A 7,102-nucleotide genomic window follows, 5' to 3' on the forward strand; every position below is an offset into this window, starting at 1 on the left:
TTAAGGAGGCTTTTAGATCACCTGAGCACAAGGTTGTTCTTATTGTAAGCTTTTGTGATTGCCTTTTATCCATTGTGCCTCAAACATTTACCATGTAAACACTGTTGTGGAAATATTTAATGTCAAATCTTTATGAAACTTGTTTTGAACATTTTTTTCAAATAATAGCACTTTTGCTCATCTTAAAAAAACAACAACATTTGTTTTAATGGTAATACGCTAAGTTAGGAAATGGTTCCCATACATACAAAAACATAGACACCAAGGTTATTCTTCCTTGTATTGCTATAATGAAATCTTCTGAACACAAGTGACAAACTGCACAAATCAATTGAGTTACTTTGGGTCTTAGGTACTGGTAAGCTCAATATTTTCCTCTGACCCTCATTTTATTTGCATTAGCAGGCAAGTTAATAAAGATAACTGATTATAATTTTCCAGATGGTTCAACTGATGGAACATTATCCAACCACAATAAAAAGATTTGGATTGCGCAAGTTTTGCAGTGCTGCCTTTTACCTGATGGTGAAACTTAGTTCCGGGTATGTAAGGTATTAAAGTAAAAGTTTTTTTCATAAAAGTCTTTTTTTATTAGTCTTTTCGAGAAATAAACATTGATTGTATCATCATAAAGCATACATAACTTCGACAAATGCTTCAATTTAACGTTTGATTAGCAATGTTCACAGATTTTGATTTAGATCAACTTCTGTCTTAAAATATATTTTTTAGTTAAGTGGATTGAAGTGCTTTCATTTATTTTTAAACAGCCATAAATCCGAGGGAGACACAAGAACGGTCAAGAGGTCAGGTTCTGGCGGGGAACAAGCATGACATAAAGCCTGTGCTTGATGCCGTCATCATTTCTGCCTGCAAAGGTACATTTTGTCTTGTTTTTTTTTGCTAGGTATTTAACATAATGAAACAGTGGTAGGAATTTTATTTAAATTTATGACCAGGTTTTCAAAGAAGATAAAAAATGAGATTATTAAATGCTGGTAGGGCGTATCTGGTCAATAACTTAAGTTTGCCTAGACTCAATTGATGACCTTGCATTGAGGCCAAGATAGGGATTGCATACAGAGCCCAAATGTGTCACTAAAAATAAACAAGAAACCGTCAGAGACGGGTGATGCTCCCCAAAGTTTTTTTTTGTCACAATATTGCACTATATATTCAGATAAAAGGAAACGTCTTGAGGGCACAGTAGTTGGGGGGAATTTTTTTTTTTTATACAAAATTTCAAAAGGCCTTAACTCTGTGAAAAATCATCCAGCCAGAACCCGCTGATAATATGCACATCTCCTCTTGGTAGTGAAGCTTCCCATAAAGCTTCATTGAATTCCGTCATTAGTTGCTGAGAAATAGCCCGGACAAGAATTGCAATATATGTACAGTTAATGGAAAATTTCAAAGGGCCATAACTCTGTGAAAAATCATCCGGCCAGAACCCGCTGATAATATGCACATCTCCTCTTGGTAGTAAAGCTTCCCATAAAGTTTCATTGAATTCCGGTCATTAGTTGCTGAGAAATAGTCTGGACAAGAATTGCACTATATGTACGGTTAATGGAAAATTTCAAAGGGCCATAACTCTGTGAAAAATCATCCGACCAGAACCCGCTGATAATATGCACATCTCTTGGTAATGAAGCTTCCCATAAAGTTTCATTGAATTCCGGTCATTAGTTGCTGAGAAATAGCCTGGACAAGAATTGTACTATATGTACAGTTAATGGAAAATTTCAAAGGGCCATAACTCTGTGAAAAATCATCCGACCAGAACCTGCTGATAATATACACATCTGCTCTTGGTAGTGAAGCTTCTCATAAAGTTTCATTGAATTCCGGTCATTAGTTGCTGAGAAATAGCCCGGACAAAAATTGTGCACGGACGGACACACGGACGGTAAGATTGGCGACTATATATATGCTCCCCCCAAAATAAATTTTGGGGGAGCATGCAAAGGGTTAGCTTGGATGGAGGTATTGGACACAAACTGTGTGTTAGCTTTATCCTTTTTACAGCCATTCTCACCCTTCCTCTGAATGAAGTAGTGCAGTTGTCTGTTACTCAACTTACTGACATTAGCTTCACTGTTTGGTATAAGCACTTGGTCCTGGTAAACCAGCTATTCCAGGATACTTTGAGTTGGTTAACTTAATGATATGACAGGCATATTGTTGATATGCTGTTGACAACAGCCAATAATCCAACAAAATCAAACAATAATGCACACGTAGAAAATTTAGTTGTTTGCAGTTTAAGTCGGATCAAGGTCAAAGTAACATTTACTAAATACCAATAATATTGGGATTGGGTCTAATTAATACTAGAATCAAACAATGGTTTGAAATTCAATTGGATGTTTGTGCTATAAGTGAATTTTGTTGGGCTGGCACTTGATGTATGATGTCTTTAATACAGGTATGGCATTACTGTTTGAAACTGAGTAGTTAGAATAAATTGGTTTCACCATGTATCAGTTTTTAAGCTCGGCTGTTTTCGGAGAAAACCTGAGGTATTGTCATAGCCAGCTCGCCGTCCGGCGTCAGCCTTTCTGACGTGCTTAAACCTTGACATTTTGCTCTAAAATCAAAGTGCTTCCACCTACAACTTTGAAACTTCATATGTAGATGCACCTTGATGAGTTTTACACGCACAATTATTTTTGGGTCACTAGGTCAAATGTCAAGGTCACTGTGGCCTCTAAAAAAAAAATATATATATCTGACAAGCTTTTATTTATTCAAAACTGCACCCGCAGCCGAGCGTTGGCACCTGTTATGCGGTGCCCTTGTTGAGGAATGATATAAATATGTAAATGTGTAAACATTTATTTTTTTCCGATAGGTTATGTCTGGATGTGGTGCAAAGACCACAGCAAAACAGTGCCAGATGACACCTCCTTCAACAAGGCAGTGACACTCCAAATAGACTACTCCAGGAAATAAATGAAATCATCTTGTTTAAATTGAGACTAAAAATAGGGGGTGTTAGATTGTTTAATTTTTACCCTGTCATAATGTGATCAATTCAACAACAACAAAAATATTGGTACTGTCAGTATATTTCATTGTGTACATTTTATTGTTTACATTTTATAATCTCATAAAAAAAATGTTATTTATTGATGGTCTGTTTATTTTGCTTTTTCTTCCAGCATACATTTTTTGTACAGAAAATTTTCTGTACAGAATTTAATATTAAACAGATTTTATTCTGCACAGAATTCTATTCTCACATTTTGGTTCTCCCCAGATTTAATTCTGCCAGATTTTTTTCTGCCTCGAACAAATTCTGCTTAATTTAAATAATTCGTAAAATCTGTACAGAATTCGTTCTTTGTTTATATTGAAAAAATCTATAAATAGAAATCTGGTTCAACTCATTTAAAATGGACACCAAATATTTTCTGCACATATTCTACACAGATTTTGTGTATTTTATTCTGCACATAATCTGGTTGCAGTCTGCCCAAACATTTTCGTACTTGAGTAATAAGAAGACAAAATGGTTACTTCCGTTATATAGTTGTCTAGATGATTTACTTTTCCGAAGTTTTACAAACTCGATACTTTAATTAAACTTAAAATACAATTAAACACCTAGTGTTTTTCATGATCTCTTTAATTAAAATATGCTGCTGTCATTAAGGCTAGTTTGGGAGTAAAAAACAAATTAATTAATTATCACCTTTCAATTTAATTCGGCAATCGGCAGAAAGGTGTAATAGACTATAAGCATCATAAAACTAATAATTTAATTACCATGCTTCACTTCAGATATGGTAAATATGCCGTAGGAAGATAAATAGTGGTCAGCTAAGAAATATTTATTTATGGGTATTGTCAGGTGTTTTTTTTCATTTGCTAATTTCTTTATATGACCAAGCGTCCAGTCGCTATTTTGTAGACAGACGACGATATTAACTGTGTATTCTAAGTACACAGTGTCTGTCACTGCGCATGGATGACCCAATATTATCCGATAGCTCCTCCCGTTTTTACGTTTCATTCGACAACATCATTTCATGTGTAAGCGAGCTCAATGTTGCTTGGCCAGCTACCATGGGCGATTCAATAACAATAAGGTCAAGCGATGTCTCATAATCGGGTACAGACCGGGTTTCATTTACTGTTCGAATTGCGAACAATTTCATTAAAACAAAGAGACAAAAATAGAAAACCAGTCCGATATAAATGGCGGATGGTTTCAATGAAATTTTACTAGATTTTCGCATTTTCGCAAATAAGATTTTTATTGTGCCAAATTCTCAATATTTTTGTAAATGGCTCAAATGGCGATCGACAGCGCAAGCCATGTTGCACCCCTTTGATGTAATGGTGTAGTTCAAAATGGCTGCCGCGAAGCGAATAACAACAATTAAGTTGAAAATTTGCACAGGAAAATTTTTGTTCTGCTCTAAACTCGTATATTATACGTAACCCCTACTTGAAGAAAACATCGGCAGATAAAAAAGTGTGTATAATATTCATAAATTTACGGTATGAAATTTAGTTGCATAATGTAATGTTTCACTTGTGACCAACTCAATAGCTTAAAAAGAATTTTGCCAAGCAGAAATGTTCATAGAGTATATTAATTTAACTTAGCTCTGTTGGAATGTTAAAGAAATGTTTAAAAGCTGAATATCGGATCTATTAACATATTTCTCTTGACTATTTTTATGCCAGAACACTGACATTGCTTATTTGATTATTTGAATTGTAAACATACTTGAATAATTATAATGGAAATATTATACCTTGAACTGCTCTCTGGTCCAATTATGAAAAGTATTCGCTATTCAAACTTTAAAATAGCTTCTTAAATGTGATTACCTTAACCAGTGAATTACTTTATGTCAATGTATATTTATTAGTTATAACCGCTCTACAAATCTCTTTGTGTGTCAGTGTCGGGCAATTTGAAAAAGAACTTACATAGACTGAATTGCTTTTATACCTGCCAAATCACTTGAAGCCTTGAGCTAGTAATGGTTGCAATAATAAGACATTGAAGAACCATATCTTAAACATTCAATTTAAAATGCACTGGTGATAAGCCATTAAAGGGACTTGTTCACATCTTTGGGCATGTTTAGGCCCCTGAAGGAGGATGTATATTAGTCAAACATTCCCTCTATGCCTGAGTTCTGGTGTGTTTGTGCATGTGTGTGTATTCTGGCTGAAATTAATATAATCTCTGTAATGTTTGCATTCCTAGAAGGAATTTAATGTCAGGTCATATTTAATCGTCCCTGACTACCAGAAAATGTGTCCCCGAAAGCTTCCATGCTCTAGGTTTAAGTGTCTGATTTGAGGTTCAAGTGTCTGATTTGTAATGTCCATGCTCTAGGTTAAAGTGTCTGATTTGTAATGTCCATGCTCTAGGTTAAAGTGTCTGATTTGTAACGTCCATGCTCTAGATTAAAGTGTCTGGTTTGTAGCCATGCTCTATGTTAAAGTGTCTGATTTGTAACCATGCTCTAGGTTAAAGTGTCTGATTTGTAACCATGCTCTAGGTTAAAGTGTCTGATTTGTAACCATGCTCTAGGTTAAAGTGTCTGATTCGTAACCATGCTCTAGGTTAAAGTGTCTGATTTGTAACCATGCTCTAGGTTAAAGTGTCTGATTTGTAACGTCCATGCTGTAGGTTTAAGTGTTTGATCTGTAACACGAACATTCCTGGATGGACTTTAATTTTACTACTTATTAGGAATATTATCTTCCTCATTAATACAATGCTTCTGGGTGAACAGTTGCAGCTCAAGGTTAAAGGTCATAAGTATACAGTTCTGCTTTAAACTAATTTTGTTTTAAAGATTGACTTGTGAACTCTTTCTTGTACTTTTATTCTTCGGACTACACTGCCCTCCCTCCCCCCCCCCCCACCACCACCACCTGTAACACACACACTACCTGGCAATAACTAGCATTTATGATGTTGTGCTACATCATCAGTCAAGCAATTAAAATGTAGAACAAGTAAACCAAAAACACAGCATTTGTGTCAACTGCAACTGAAATCAGCAGAACTAAATGTAAATGTAGAATTAAATTAAAAATTAATTGCATGAAATCAGCAGAACTAAATGTAAATGTAGAATACAATTAAACATTAATTGCATGAACATTTGTAATCTCTGAAACTGGAAGGGTCACGGTTTAATATTTGTCTTGTAAATCATATATAGGTTCTCTTCTTAGTTGGTTCAAAGTATGTCCCGCGGGGGTAAAAACTGGCCAGGCCATAGGGATGACATCATTTATATTGACTCTAAATAGTATACACTGTACAGATATTCTCCCAAACCAAGGTTAGGGATTTGATATGCGTTGTATATCATGATATAGCCATCTTTAACCAAGCTTAATCAGATCATGCCCTCTCTGTCAAAACTGGCTGAGCCCAAGGGGTTTATTTAAACTGATTAAATAACTAACTACATGTAACACAATCTTCTATACTGAAACTACAAGTGATAGAGCTTTGATATTTATAATCTAGTTATCCTCTACAAAGTTTGTCCAAACCATGCCCCTCATGTCAGTGGTCTCGTGATTAATAAAGACTTATGATTTAAACAAAATGATTCATAAGTCTCAGACCAACTATTTAGTATGTACATCTGGTAGATCCTGTACACAGATATTTAAATGGAGCCCTTTCAAACAAAATGGCCAAGAATCACATTTTTGTGTGGATGTATTTACATGAAGCATAATAACTTCCTTTGTTAAACTATAATGCCTGCTGCTGCAGCTTTGATATTTTGCATGAAATCCAAATGTGTTCCATTAAAAAGACTGTTCTAGTTTTTTTCGCAGGTTTCTAAAGTGGAAATGCTCATCATATAATGGTCCTGTACTAAGTTTGTTGAAATCCTTCTTTGGGGTCAATATGTGCATTCCTTGTAGTTGTTGAGACTTAAATATTTTATATTGTACATGTATTCAGGGGTGTAAAATAATGGTCGCCTGCTCGAATTGGCGACTGCATTTTAGCCTCGGGCGAATGGAATCTCTAGATCAACCAGTGCTTTGATAAGGTAACACGTGCTAGTCTGGTTGTCATTTTAATAGACACAGCGGTCGT

General features: G+C 35.2%; 1 long non-coding RNA gene across 1 annotated transcript; it reads left to right on the plus strand.

Moving 5' to 3' along the window:
- Window positions 1-439: 439 nt before the first annotated feature.
- Window positions 440-3,475, plus strand: LOC127864265 (uncharacterized). The gene is made up of 3 exons (XR_008041659.1): window positions 440-542; window positions 771-878; window positions 2,855-3,475. It is a non-coding gene; the product is annotated as an uncharacterized LOC127864265 (long non-coding RNA).
- Window positions 3,476-7,102: the final 3,627 nt, after the last annotated feature.

The sequence above is a fragment of the Dreissena polymorpha genome, chromosome 1, assembly GCF_020536995.1.
Source record: "Dreissena polymorpha isolate Duluth1 chromosome 1, UMN_Dpol_1.0, whole genome shotgun sequence".
In the NCBI taxonomy this organism is placed as follows: domain Eukaryota; kingdom Metazoa; phylum Mollusca; class Bivalvia; order Myida; family Dreissenidae; genus Dreissena; species Dreissena polymorpha.